Source organism: Sturnus vulgaris, chromosome 4, assembly GCF_052056855.1.
Source record: "Sturnus vulgaris isolate bStuVul1 chromosome 4, bStuVul1.hap1, whole genome shotgun sequence".
Classification (NCBI taxonomy): domain Eukaryota; kingdom Metazoa; phylum Chordata; class Aves; order Passeriformes; family Sturnidae; genus Sturnus; species Sturnus vulgaris.
Window position 1 is genome coordinate 55371488 of NC_142246.1, and position 15293 is coordinate 55386780.

At 38.7% G+C, this 15293-nt stretch overlaps 1 long non-coding RNA gene across 1 annotated transcript in view; it reads right to left on the minus strand.

The window, feature by feature from the left end:
• Window positions 1–15293, minus strand: part of LOC148224033 (uncharacterized) — a 240951-nt gene that overhangs the window by 31151 nt on the left and 194507 nt on the right. Inside the window, exon 4 of the long non-coding RNA XR_015803572.1 lies at window positions 799–923. This is a non-coding gene — a long non-coding RNA (uncharacterized LOC148224033). The remainder of the gene's footprint in view (window positions 1–798; window positions 924–15293) is intronic.

Here is a 15293-nt window from a genome sequence, read left to right on the forward strand (position 1 = left end):
TCTTGAAGTCACTTTGAATTTCAGAATTAAAGTTTAAGGGAGATGAGTGAATGCTAAATAGGAAAATGGTAGTCTGGAAAAATACCTCAGACACAAGATTGTCAGATTGAAGAGGAGTAAAACACAGTCACTTCTGAGCTATTATATTTTCCCCCTGTCCTCTATCAGGGAGGATCCTTGGAAGGGAATAAATTGTTCCTAAGAACCTTAATGGGAAAAAACCAAACAATTCTCTTTGAAAAACATGTTTGGTTCATAGTCTTTCAGCCATGCAAACATTTAATGAGTTCTGTATAGTCTTCATCCCTGGCATTTTGAGACTACCAGATGCAGTCTTGGTAATTGAACCATGACTTAGATTCTCAGAAATCTATATTAAAATTGGAAGCATGTGAGCACTAGAGAGACCAGTAATGTGAATAAGCATACAGAGCACAAAATTATCAAAGTACTACCAGCAACATGCATGTGACAAATATAGAACTTGGAAGATTAGATAGGAGCATCTCTATTGCTCATAGGAGCATTGATGTTGACAAGTCTAAATGGAAAGGCTCATTTTGTACATGGTCCTTTATGCTAAATGTGTGTGTGTTTTGCTACTTGATCAGTACTTGTTCTACCTAGAGCTAAACTTTTTGATTTGGGGCTTAAAACATCATTAATGACTGTATGGTTTTAATTCTCTGCAGACTGAGATTATACTTGCTGCCATTCAACACACATATGAGCTAAAGTGAGAAAAAATAATGGACATTTGATTTTAAAATGACAATGAAGCTCTTGCTATGTGCCTACCTGAAATAAAAATGTTCTTTTGGGATGTTTTGGGATGTCTTTCTTCCCTGGATGTTTACAGCTTCAAAGGTGAGCATGCTTCTGTCCAACATTGATTCAGAGGTGCATTCTGCCAGGGAACTTTCCTGTTGATTGCAATGGAAATTGTTGTTAATCAAAAGATTTCCAGTTAAAATAAAGTTAAATATTTAAAAGTTTTTTTTGTTTTTATTTTTTTTAATATACTTAAAAAGGATAGGAGAAAAAGAAGTTTATGGAAAAAAAAGTTTTCTGTGAAACATTTAGAGTAATACTACTGTTCATTCAAAACAGTCTAAACTGCAAACATTGTTTTAGAGTAAACAAAAAAATGCTTAAATTCATTGTTATGACTTTGTTTACTGAAGTTGAAATGTCTTGTGCTTCACAGGAACAACTTATTAACATTTGGAACAATAAATTATTATCTTCCCCAAAAGTCTCAAAAAAAACCCTTTCAAACAAACATTAGAGTTTTTAAGTACATACAATGCAATGTCAGTAAAACTCCATCTTCTGCTGGAAAATATATTGAAGAAATGAAATCACCTGTTCCTTTAGACTGTTATTTGATCTCCACTTGGAAAATTAAAATGTCACTGCTGCCTCAGAAAGGCATATATTACTATTATCACACATTAGGATTGAATTAGTATCCCAAAACTCCCAGTCAGGACCAGACCATACTGCAGAAGATCGTGTTAAAACACAAAATTGTACATAATTCAAGTACAAATTTTATGGTGATTTACTGCTATTTTTTTCCTGAACTACAATGTTCAGAGGTTTCTTAGGTTTGTTAGGTTTGTATGACCGAGGGAAAAAGTAAATTAACTCAGTACCTAACTGGAGTAAAAATCTCTCAACTCAGCAATTGTTTCCTGTGTACCTGAGCCACTATATTGTATTGCAATTTTTTCTTAAAATAACATTAACAGGGACTTGCTAGTTTTTTCCTAAATAATCTAATGGAAATGGGTTCTGGTTTTGGCTGAGCTAGAGTTAATTTCTTCACAGTAGTTGTTACGGGGCTGTGTTTGGGATTTGTGCTGGAGACTGTGGATAACTCAGGGGTATTTTGGTCACTGCTGAGCAGCTCTTGCACAGCATCGAGGCCTCTTCTGCCTCTCCCCCATCCCACCAGTGAGGAGGTTGTGGGTGCATGAAGAGCTGGGAGGGGAACCCAGCCAGGACAGCTGATCCCAGCTGACCCAAGGGATAATTCATCCCATGTGGCATCATGCTCAGCACATAAACTGATGGAAGGAGGAAAGGATATTTGGAGTGATGGTGTTTTCCTTCCCACATAACTGTTACGTGTGATGGAACCATACTTTCCTGGAGATGGCTGAACACCTCCCTGCCCATGGGAAGAGATGGATGAATTCCTTTTTTCATGTGTGCAGCTTTTGCTTTACCTATTAAAGTGCCTTTATCTCAAGCCACAGGTTTTCTCACTTTTACTCTTCTGACTCTCTCCCTCATCCCACTGGAGTAGGAGGCAGTGTGCAAGCAGATGTGTGGAGTTTGGTTGCCAACCAGGGTTAAACCACAACAAAAAGTTTTCAAAATCATGTGAAATCTCACATCTAAAGGACACTTCAGTTGTTAGCTATTAAGATGACACTCCAGGATGTGGAGCACCAGAGAAAACAGAAAATGATTTCATTTTTCCTTATCATGGTCTGACTCTGTTCTTATAGTCCAGTTTTACAATTAATTAGTGAATGTGTTTGAATGAGAGGAGAAGCACTTTGTATGTCCACTGGATGCAGCCAACAAGTACCTGGATGTTTCAGATTTTGATTTTTTATTTTACCTTATAACAAAGGCTTTGATTTAATTTGGGCTGGATTTTCACAAATATGTATCTACAGCTAGATTGAGAGGTGCTTTGTATAAAACTCCTCCAGTACTCAGAGGACATTGCTGCGTGGGCAGGCTGTGGTACAAGAGTAAGCTCCATCCCTGTGGTACAAAGTGCCTGGTGTAATCCCTCTCTGGCTGACCTAAGACAAATTAGTCTCAAGACAGGAAAGGTTTTGCTGCCTTCCTGCTTTCCTATGCTGCATTTTTTAGCATAATATACTGGGAAACTTTCAATTGGCTTTCACCATTCTCCTTTGGTGTTTGTCAGAGTTTCCTAATAAATAATCTTTTCTGTATCTGCGTGCACTAGACTTTTTTTTTTTCATTTTGGAGTGAGGGGAGAGTGGGGTGTCTGTCTGCAGTGCCTGGTATTCTCATTTTCTTTTGCTTTAGAAAAACTGAGCAGAAAGAACAAAGCATTATTACTGTAGTCAATTCCTTCAGTGTAGCTATTACAGCTATCAAATATTTGCAGTTCTGATAGCAAATTCAATGCTTTTGCTGCAAGGAAAGATCAGGCCTTGCTGGAGTGAGGTTGTTGTTCCTGCTGCTACATATTGGTAGAGTGTGGTTTTTATTTAGTGATTTTTATTAACAAGGAAGAAAAATGGGCCTGGAGCTTTCCAATGACCAGACTGAAAGGAACACAAGCTGAAATATATTTTATTGTAATAGTATCAGCCTGCCTCAGTGCTGCTTACCTACATTGTGTTAATATGCATGAAGCAGGTGAACTTGAAATGGAAGCATGTATATCTCTCCTTCCTGTTAAACTTTTCATACTTTACACTGCATTTTAAACCCAGGATTGTAGAGAGCCTGGTGCAGGAATAGCTGGAAGAAAAAGGCCATAGTCAGATCAACTTAGTAAAGCTAGCAAAGTGGGCCTCAGTCTCACGGATACAGTGTCCTTGAGATAAGGAAGACACGCAGAATTGAGAAAAACATGAATGCCGAAGTGCTTAGCTAAGTCGCACAGCTAGACCAATGATGAGCTCAGATTTTGCACTATGCATGAGCTAATTAAGCACTGTATTTAATCGCCATTCTGCGTATCAATAAACGAGACTTTGCTGATGACCGAATTGGTGTCGGCGTCTCCCTTCTCCGACACAGGATAACCACTTTGCAACTGAGAAAAAAAAGGAGAAAAAGAAACAACAAAAAAACCTCCCCTACAAGAATACCCAGCATATCTGCAAACAAAAACTGAGGGTCTCTGTGTTCTTGCCACACTCTCTGCCTTCCTCTACCAGTGGCAGAGATTTCTGACCAAACCCAGCAGGATGCACACCTTCCCTAGCTCCCTGCCATCTGTAAGGACTCCATAATTGCCTTTCTCAGACACTGTTAGGACCACGGAAGGGTTTTGCTGTGAGATAAGCACAGAATGGACAGAAGGGAGGCCTGGCTTTAGTTGTGGCTCAGTCTGGCTGGCACAGCCTGGGCAGTGCATCCGGACAAGGGTTCCCATGGTGGCCAACTGTGCAGGGGCCACTGCCCACGCACATCAAAAAGTCAAACAAAACACCCGAGTTATGGGACACATGGCATCATCTGCCACCAAAACCCCCTCCTGCATCCTCTGAATATGAGTGCTGTCTGAGGCCTGGGGGAAGAGGAATGAATCACTGCAAAGAGCCCTCAAGCAAAGCCACCTCAGCTACTGTGCCGAGGCCAGCTCCAACAGGGGGGAAGGCAATTCCAGCAGCGGAAGATTGCTCACAAGCCACCAAATCAAAGAAACCCAGCGACTCAAAAGAAGAGAAAGACTGAGCATGGGACTGTTCAGCATTAGAAGTAAGAGAATAACTAACCAATAAAAGAAGAGAACTATACACTATTAACTCCCTTGTTTGCAAAAAGGTATAAATAGTGAAAAGTTCTTGGTGACCTCGGGACCCCCGTTACTGAGAAGCCCAGGGTGAAGAAGGACCAACAGAATGCCACTGGATCTATGGGTGGTGAACATCTTCTGCTTTATCTCTGTCTCTCTGTTTCTCTCTCCCCATCTTGTTTTCTATTTTTTTTCTATTTCTCTCTTACACATTTTATTGTTAAATAAAATCTGTACTACTGACTTCAGCATATGTTCTCATTTGCACCCTAATTTGGGTAGAGACATCTCTCAGCAATCAAATCACTTTACTCTAAAGTCCAGATATTCCTCTCCATATACTTGCAGAAATCATAATCCGTTTGCCCTGCTGAAATTTAAATGCACAATGCGGGCAGAATTAAGACAAAAAAGTACCTCAAGCTGTGTGGCAGAAAGCCTCATAACCACAACTGATGTGCAAAGAGACTATCTCAAGTTCTTACATTCAAATTTGCCACAAGTTGCTCATGTCTGTCAATCTTGTTTTGATTAGAACAGCTTCCAGAGCAGTCCCCGAAGCATTTGTAAATGAATCCTTCAAACAAACAAATTATCTCACTGATGCCAGTAGTCCAGTTAAGTCCATTTGTCCTCTGTGGAAATCTCTGTAAGCTCTGAAACAACCAAAAGCCATGGCAACTCAGACAAGAAACACATGAAATCTCTTTCTCAAGCTGTTTTGGGACTGAACAAAGGATCAGATAGATAATAACCTTTTAGAGAGTTAATGGAAAAACAGAATAGGAAGTGCCTGATCAGGGAAGATTAATTGGGTTATATCCAGATTATACAGCTGATTGCTGGGGAGAAATGAATTGTGCTGACAGGTGTGCTGGGAACATTCCTCCTGCCCTTCCTTGAGCAACCAGACATAGACAACTGTATAAAATATTTCTGCAGGTTTCTATAGGGTTGGATCTGCAAGTCTGAGTACAAGGAGGTTGCTTTAAAGAAAATTTAATAACCCAACTTCAGAAATTCATAAAAGTAGAAACAGTGAGGGTGTGGTCCTCGACAGATTGCACATGATCACAAGATTTGAGACTTCACCTGGAACTACATCAAAGAAAGAGCTTTGGCACCATGAAAAAGGACCCAGCACAATTACCTAATTCTATAACTTAGTTTAAAATAAAATTAACTACTTGACTGGGGCCTAGTCCAAGCGATGCCTCAGGCTGGTCACTGCCTACCCCTTCTACTCAATCCTTTCCCTGGCAGGTGAAACTGCTGTAGCAGACTCTCAGAGTGGTCCCACGGGGAGGTACAGGATTAGGCTTAGCATACCAAGCATACCAAGATAATTGCTTGTGCACCAGAACATCACATAAATAACAAAAACCACGACACCAAGTTACTTCTCTTCAGGCAACTCAGGAGCTTTGCTCATGGTTGTGAAATCCATTCCAAATGCCAGACAGACTTTTAAGCACTTATACCCCTCATTGGACATCACTCCTCATGCATATTCAGGACTGATCTTGAAATACAAGCAAAAGCTGATACCAGATGTGAGCCTAGATACTTGTACATTCAGACTGGAAGTTCTGAAACCACAAGTTAAACTGAACAAAGTGTCCCATTCCAAAGTCTTCTACATAGCCTATCTTTGGTGCTAGACATTTCATAAATACATTGGAGAGTAGAGCAGTATGCATGCAGTTTGTAAGCTACAGAGGAGAGAAAGCACTAGATAAAGACACATCCTGGATCTCTGATCCACTTCACCATTCACTGGGCTGCTTTTGTCTTTAAGTATCTTTGAAAACCCAGCCTTGGTCTCTACCACAAGTTTACAATTTCCAAGTAACCTGTAAAAACAACACACAGAAAGAACAATGGGATATGAGCAGTGACAAGACATGAAAAGCATGTGGTGCACAAATCTAAGAAAGGATGGTCTGTTCTAATACATTATTTTTCCCTGTAGAAGCTAAATAGTAAATTGAGCATTTGTGCTAAGCAACTAAGAAACCATGAACTACCCTAACAAAAAGGCCAGGAACATGGCAGAAATTTAGGCTGCCTAGGGAGGAATACATTACCCTTGTCATGTTTTAGAGGATGTAATTAGCTTTCAGATTGGCTGAAAACTTATTTTGCTGGAGGTCGAGAAAACACATGTATCAAGTTATCCCCAAAATGCAGCATTTGCATGTTTATACACTATCTTGACTAAAATGGGTAAATAGAAAATTGTATACATCAGGTAGGAGAGAAAAGGCCTGTTTGATACGCAGAAATTCTGAACACCCTCAAGCTTACCACCCAAAGCATTCCATTGATGCAGGCACAGCAAACATAAGTAGCAACAAAACAATCCATGGGGATTTTGTGGAGGAAATCTGAAAAGCTAAGTTTTTTTAATTATTATTATTCAGTTTCCTAAGCTTTCATGTTACTGACAAAATTTAATCCCTTAATTAAATTAGATTAGGTGTTACAACTAATTTGGAGAATGCAATCATATTAATCTGTCAGAAGCATGGGGTTTATTGCTGGCCAGAGGACTCACAGTGAAGGAACCTTGCTTTGCTGGAATTACACAGTGTCTGCAAAGTGCCAACAGAGACTGTATTTCAGACTTCAGCACATCAGAGTAGAACACAGACCCAGCACCATGTCCAGGGCAAGTCTCTCATTCCACCATGGCATCTGCTAATATAACTTCAACTGGTCAAAAATCATGGCTGCTGATTCTCTGGAAACTATTTTCCACAAAGTACTGTTCCAATTTCATTGACTCAAAGCCTAAAACTCAAGAAAATTTGAGTGAAGTAGAAGCTCCCTAGGAACTTGAAATGGATTAGCAAAATGGATTTTCTGGTTCCCTCTAATTCCAATCACAAAATAAACACCAGAATTTCTACTGAGCAGCTAAAATAATATTGGACAGGGAGGAAGGTATTCACAAATTCTTCCTGGTATTGATTATTGTCCAGAAAAGTATTGTTTGTCAAAGGCCTCAAATCCTCAATGAATTGCTTTTGATTCACCAACATTTCAGTGACTCCCAGACATTTCAAACTTAAGAAATCAACACTTTGCAGTAAAGCTTCATTTTTCTGTGGAGATTCTGGCTCCCCAGAATTACAGATCTTTTTATGAGAAAACGTCATGAAATGGCTCTTTGATGGTGATCAAAGAGAATAGACTGGAGGATCTTTCTTACTGAGACCACTAAGAGAAACACTATCAAAATCCATTCCCAACAGCTTCAGACACAGCAGAGAGACCGTGAGCCAAATGAACAGTCCATGAGATTCCCCATTTTCCTTTTGCAGGTTGCTGCATGTCACAGCAGCTGTATTTCCTCGCTTGCACAGTCCAGTTTGCTGTTTGTGGGAAAGCAGGGAGTGAAGCTCCAGGTCTGTTGTTCCAGTTTTCGCTGGGAGGAGGAAATTGTTTGACAGTGCCATGGAGTCTACAGTTTTCAGCCATGTATTAATTTTATGTCTGCTATCTACACCCCGCTCTTCTCAGTTAAACAATGACTGACCTTGATAACTAAAATATGTTAGTGAATGTAACATGGCTCAATCTCTGACCTCAAACAGAGCTTTGGCAAGAGGTACTTCATATGCACAACAGACTACAGGGGTAGAAAAAAAATGACATAAAACTCCAAGTTGTCCCTTTTAAGCTTCTTTCCAAAACTGCACATTGACGTGCCTCAGAGATGTAGTGATTAGATTATCACTAGAGAATATGGTATTAGTTTGGGGAGTTGTGCAGACATTATTATTTCTTTTATGACAGCAGTTAAGGAGTTCAAATCATGCACTGTGAGACTTGAAATGGTGATTATACAGAAAGAAGGAAGAAGAAAAATCCCCACCCAGGGAGTTTACATTCTAAATGATTCTCAGATACACTAATTATTAGGTTGCCTGACATTTAATCAATCACTGAACAATTTAAATGCTTGACAGAAATGAAATATCTGTTTTTGATTTAGTATGAGCCGGTTTCTAGCAGGAAAAACTTAAAACTGAATAAACCAATTATTATTCTCATTACCTCATCCTGAGTGACTCTCTGGGATGATAAAGCCATCTTATTGGACTTACAGCTGAGAAATAGACTTCTAAGGCATAAAGTTCTCCAGATGGATGCTTTTGGGGAATTAGTTGAATAAGAGAGATTTAATCCATCCAAAAGTCAGTATACTTAAATACATGATGAACATAAAAAACTCTTTGCTAATCCAAAGTGACAGGTACTAATAGAGTACTTAGTAGATTAATAGCTAGCGGGCTATGTTTGGGACCATGCTGTTTATTTCTATCGTGTGCTTGAACAGATGCAGAAAATAAACCCAGTCCCTTAGGCACATTTAATTCAAGTGGACAAAAATGCATGGTTGTACATCTAAGCAGGCAATTGAGCCTGTAAGTTTATCTTTAAGATGCCATATTCCTCCCAGCTCTTGGGAAAAAAGTCATAAACCAACTCTGGAAGAACTTTTTAATCACTGCATGTGGGGGTTTGCTGGTTTTCATTGCACTACCTTTTGTCAAAGAGAATTTTTCAGCTTTAGGGCACTGTCTTTTCAAGTCTTAATTAATACTGTGCACAGGTGCCATACAGGATTATCACAGTAGATCACACAAAAGGTTATGAGTCTCTGAAGGTCTGTTATTAAAGACAGTCACATCACAAAGCAATAGGCTAGAAGGATGAAACTGTCACACACTACCCATTTTGGTTTGGGACTTTTCATGTCTTCAATCTTTCCTTCTGCAGACGGAATCAAATTTATTTAACCAGAAGCCCAACCCTTTAAAAAATGGGGAGATGGACAAAATGCCTGAAAAAACTCTGTCTCACTAACCCTCTTCTATGATGTACACTGCAAACAATGCACTAGATGAACAGAAGATATTCATTAAACTCCTATTGTATTTTTGCAGTTACATTTTGGATGAAGATAGTGTCACAGAGTCCAAACAACAGCCTCTGAAATCCCCCAGGTTGGCACCAGAAGTTACCAGGGACTGGTGAGTAAAATGTAAAGGCAATGGTACTCTCTGTGGTTGAGAAAGACCCACCCCTCCTTTTCTCTAACTGCACATTAGACAGGGTTCCAAATCTAAGAAGCTTCACAACTTACAGTGCATGCTTTCATATGGGCACACACTACAGAAAACTTGCAGTATGGCAATTTCCTCAAAACTGACAGTCTGCTCCCTGCTAGCACTGCGGCTTGACAGACTCCTCCAAAAAGACTGAAACAGATATTGCAAGATCTTCCATATTTAAAGAACTGAATCAGGCTTCTCCTGTTGTTGGAAGAAGATTTAGTAGGAGGATGCTCAGTGCATCTCGGTGTGCTCTTGGGAAACCACAAGGATCAGTCTCTCTAGGCCGCTCTGCTCCCTGGCAGGCTGCTCTGAAAAGCTCTACAAATCCTTGGGAAAAAAAGGCAATGAACATCTTTAATTTTCTCTAGGTACCATTTCAGGTCTGTTCTCAAAGGATATTTTTCCTTCTGCTAAGAAACTTTGTCCTTGAAATCAAACAGATTTTCCATGCAGTGGGAATTCCTGTTTCAGCACACTCTAAGCAGTACTAATGCAGTAACACCAGAGGATGCACAGAAGACTGAAACAAAGAAATGCCAATGATGATAATAACCACCAACAAAAAATCTGTCATTGTAAGCAGAAGCAAAATTTGTAGCAGCACACCAAAAGTTTAATTACCCCAGTTTTCACTTTCCAGAAGTAGTGAGCAGAAGATGTATAAAAGAGAAAATGCATGAATTTGTTAATAGTTTAAAATGTTTCCATTTGCACTGCAGAAACTGAAATGTAAGTAGCAAAGGCCTTATCTACATTTGGATTGCTTCTGCTTCTATGGTTTGCTAACACTTGTGCAACCATTGCATGCTGCCAAGGGTACATTTTTAAGCCACAGAATCATTTAGGTTGGAAAAGACCTATAAGATCACTGAGTCCAAATAAATATGCTGAGGTGGGGATCACAAATTTACAAAAAATCTCCATGCAAGATGTTTCCTAAAAGTAGAAAAGGTGCAATTGGTTTGCCAAGGGTTATGTTGGAGATTTAGGATTAATTAAGGAATTAAGCATTTTTTTCTTAGGTACTATTATGCTGCATTGACTGCCAAATCATGTCTCCTTTTCACCCATAATGGAAAAATGAGGTACAAAACCATAAGCAAGAACAGTGAAAGGTGATCCCACTGTTATGAAAAGAGTGTGTGGATGAAAATCTCTTGACTTCTGTCAACAGAAGCAAAACAAAAGTAAACTAACAAGGAAGCAAGGAAGCATTAGTGAGGTCAGGTATTAGTCAGGTATGCCCTGCTTTCCTGGGCTTGGGTTTTTCAGGTGCTTATAACTAGACACTACATAAGCTAAAAAAGCCCAACAAAACAAAGAAAAACAAAACCAAAGAACTAGCTCTGAATATCTGCCAGATTCATAATATGGAAACAAACAACTCTCTTTGCTTACACTGAAAAATCAGAGGACATAAGTAAATAGGTAGAAGAGGTTTTAAAACAGTGTCATCAGAGTTCAGACATAAGCAAGCAGAAAGAAAGCTCACTCCCTAGGTCAGAAAAACAAAATTCTCACTGTACAGAGCCACAGTGGTGTAAAAGCATAATAAAACAAAACAGATCTGAGTTTTCAGCAACTAATATTAGCATACCAGAAAAGAAAAGAAAAGCTTCTCAGGAAAGCTTTTCTATTTACTGACCACACAGCTGAAAGAAAGTATATAGATTTGCTAGTTAAAGTGAACTGTCAAGAACCTTAAAGACAAAAAATACCTAACAAACTATCTGTGACTGTGAAGGAATGGTCTATAATTTCCTTTTTTCAGTAGATACCATATTTGAATCATAATTTCAGGAGAAGTCCAAATTTTGGCAATTTATAGACTTAGTTCACGGAGAAGAAGCAAAGACACGTACTGTTGAGGACGTTTTAGCAGAACTACACCCAGGTATGTACAATAAACAGACTCAAGACTCTGGAAACAAACTCTATCACTGAAGCAGAAGATGCAAAATTACATCTTTGCAATAGATTTCCATCTCCGTGTGTCTCAAATATTTCTCCCTACAATGAAGACCACAATCATTTAATCCAGTGCTCAGTGTCTAAAAGCTAAGTTGTTGAAAGGTGCCTTTTCTCAACTTGAAAGATTAGTTGTTTTGTTTTTTTGTCAGGAAATTCTGCATTTTCATCACTGAACTAGAGCCTCCCAAACAAAAATTTACTTACAGAATGTATTAAAACAGAGTTTCCAGGTAAAACTATAACAAATTCCAAACACACACTTTAAAATGGATCATTTTCTTCTGTCCCATGTTCAAGTGCACAGCACCAATGAAACACAGAAACCTGCTTTTGCAATTTCTGGTTAATAAACAAACCCATCATATTCTAGCAATCTACTTCCTGTGCAGGTGGGCAAACAGGATGGAGTTGCAGAGATGCCCAGGACAGTCTGACAAACAGAAAGGTTTCTATAAACAGGTGTTTGCTGTTTTTTTTTCTTTTCATGATACATAAAAGGAGAGAAAGTTTTGCCAAAATTATGGCAGCCTGTTTTGTAAATCACACCTTCTAGTGAACAGAAATATGAACAGTCCTACTCGGCATAGAGGAATTCATCACAAAAGGTTTGGAAGGAAAAAATTCTGCAGCTGGGAGAGGTTTCTATATTTGCAGATCTAATCTTAGTACACCCGTTTTGCAAGACTTTTCCTACTATTTGCTCTTGATTCCTAAATGATCTCATAGGAGAGTCTTTCCTTTTCCTGCCTCATTGATACACCTTGTTTTATTTATCTAAAGGCATAGGAAACAAGCACACAGCCTTTGCTATATCGAACTCACCCTCTTCCTCCCAAAAAGCTATTTGGTGAAGTGAAAAAGTATCAGTTGTACCATCCCACCACCTCAAAGGGAATCAGCAAGTACAGCTCTTCCTCAATGATAATCTACTCAACCAAAGACTACACACTAATTAGGAAGAACTAAATATGTTCTAAAGAAACTTGGTACAAACTGCCAATTAAATGCAACCTGAGCAAATTACGATTTTCACAAAACTAGGAAAAATTGGTTTCATCAGCTTTATTCACCTTCACAGTCCTTTTTCTGGTTTGAGTTCTGGCCAGAGATGAGAAACAAAAGCAGCAAAAATGCCATAAAAGGGGCAAAACGCTGTTCTTGCTGAATTTATACCACACAAAGGGTTCATTATCTCAATCATGCTCATTCTCTGAATGACCAGTCTCTACCAGGCCATACCAACCTTGTCTCTAATTCTAATTTCTCTTAATTTAGGGAAAGCTCTGGGATAAATCATCAAGATATAGCTTCAAGGCTCCCTCTAAGAGGTTTTAAATGTGGGAAGACAAAGAAGAAAATTGTTCTAGTACTTCCTGATTGCTTTTTAAAGCAATTTAAAAGCATTGAATGGTCTCTATTACCAATTCCCACAGAGAAGAGTAAAGCACTGGAGCTCCAGCTGTACTTTTCTCTCTTTGGGAAGGGAGAAGATGTTAAGAGAGCGATGGGGCATCCCTCACTCTAAGGGCATTAGGCAATGCTAACACCTCTCTTATGGAAATTATTGTAGCAGTAGTCTGCTTAGAAAGCTGAGAGACCAAACACATCTCTGTGTTTTAAGTCAATAGAGATCAGGAACTCATAAGATCTGCCACTCAGTAACATAATTTCACTCACTGAACCAAGAAATGCTATTGCAAAAAGAAGAAAACAAAACAAAAAAACCCTACACCTTGGTTTGAGATGTTTTTCCCCATGAAGAATATTTTCTTATCCTGTAGCTGACCATCCTCACTCCTCAGACTTGTTCCCTTTACCAATGGAGATTTCTCCAACGTGAACTTGTAGTCTCTCCCTGGATAGTGGCAGACCTGTGCCTTGACAGCATTTTTCTGTTTCATCTCCACAGTTCAATTCCAGCTGGCAAAGATTTCAACTAGCTGCAATCACAGCTCTGCCAGCTCAGCATGACACTGTTTTCTCCTCTGTCTGGGAAAAGCTGGTAATGGACCAGAAACTGGATTGATGCAAAATAGACCAAATCCCAGCATAAAGAAATAGCAAACATTAATTAGATCAGAACAGCTTAAATGTTCTTTTTACCAGACTGTAAATTTGTTCATAATTTGATTGATTACAATTTGTTGAGGAAAAATTCAACTGCTGTGCGTTCAATCAACCTTGGATGGTCAATTGTAATTATCTCATATTTCCCTTCATTATTGTCTGTTATGGTGTTTGAATTGTCTTCAAAATTAAACACATCTAATAAAATGTCTTCTTGTTAAAAAAAAAATTAAAAATAACCAACCCCCCAAAAAACCCTAAAAATCAGAAGAGAAGACCCCATCAAAACCCAAATACTACCAGAAAAATAAAGCAAACAACGCAAAGAATTTCAGGTTAAAACAGCCTGAGAATCATGACTGCATGAATCCCATAATAGGATCTGATGTTTAAGAATTATAGGACACATGTTCAGGGACCTAGGTTCCCATCAGATCACTTACACAACAGGATATAAGAACCATGAAGATTCTGATGCTAAATTCAGCTATCCCAGTTACAGAGAAGTTGAAGGAGTTGTAAGATTTCCATAAACTTTCCTTAAAGGGATCCATTTTTTAATTGTTTGCAGCAAAATCTAGGATCACTTGTTTCCATCTTTAGATGTCTTTGTGCAGAAGTTTTTTCCTTCCACCCCCCCCAAAAAAAGGTGATGTCATCATTCTATACATGTGGTAAATTATTGATGTCACAAATACATTTCCCAAGAGTTTCAGCCATTCTTCAGTGCTTAATTTGTGAGGATTTGTCACAAGAAATGAGACATTTATAAATCTCTGATGAGTTCCAGGTTCATCCCCAGAAAATCAGAAATGTCCGACTGGCTAAAACCCAGGAATTTTTTGTGTTTCACAAAACATTTCACATTCCTAACACCAATCTTATGGAGACTCTCTGCAAGCCAAAACAACAACACTGTAGATTTAAATAGCCCTGGAAATTATTATTACTTTTTTTAATTGCTTTCCACAGCTGGAAATCTTACCAAGGTCACCTCAATAAAATTATACAAGTGACTGGCAAGAAAAACAGAAAGAACTAACTACAATAACTAAAAAAAAACCCCCACCCTGAGTAATCTCAATTAAGTATCTCAATTTACTAGAGATACTCAACATAGCAATAGGTTTCAGGAACTCAGAAGACACAAAAAACGTCTGAGGGGAGAGACTCAACACAATAGAAACTGGCAGGTGATACCAGCTTCATTAGAGAAACAGCTAATTTGGATTCAAGTATCATAGTAATGAAACTATCCTCCAAAACCTCAGAAAGTAGCTCTGGTAAGGTTTGTACAGAACTTTCTAACTTGGAAATTTGGCAGTTTGACTAATTTCAAAGTTCTACATTGACTTTCTAATGATTTTCTTCTGTAAGAACATGCCATACAGAGACAAAAGCAGAAAAAAAAAAAGATAGAATGCAGAATTTAAGTGAACTTTTTTCCTGCACTGTGACTGCATTTCCTTGGAGTACTGGCAGCACGATGCTTCCCAGTCCAAAAGAGATTTAACTGTACTACAGAAAATTAACATGTTATACCCACACTGAAATAACTTTTTTTTTCTCACAAACCGTATACAAAACAGCACAGTTCATTAAAAATC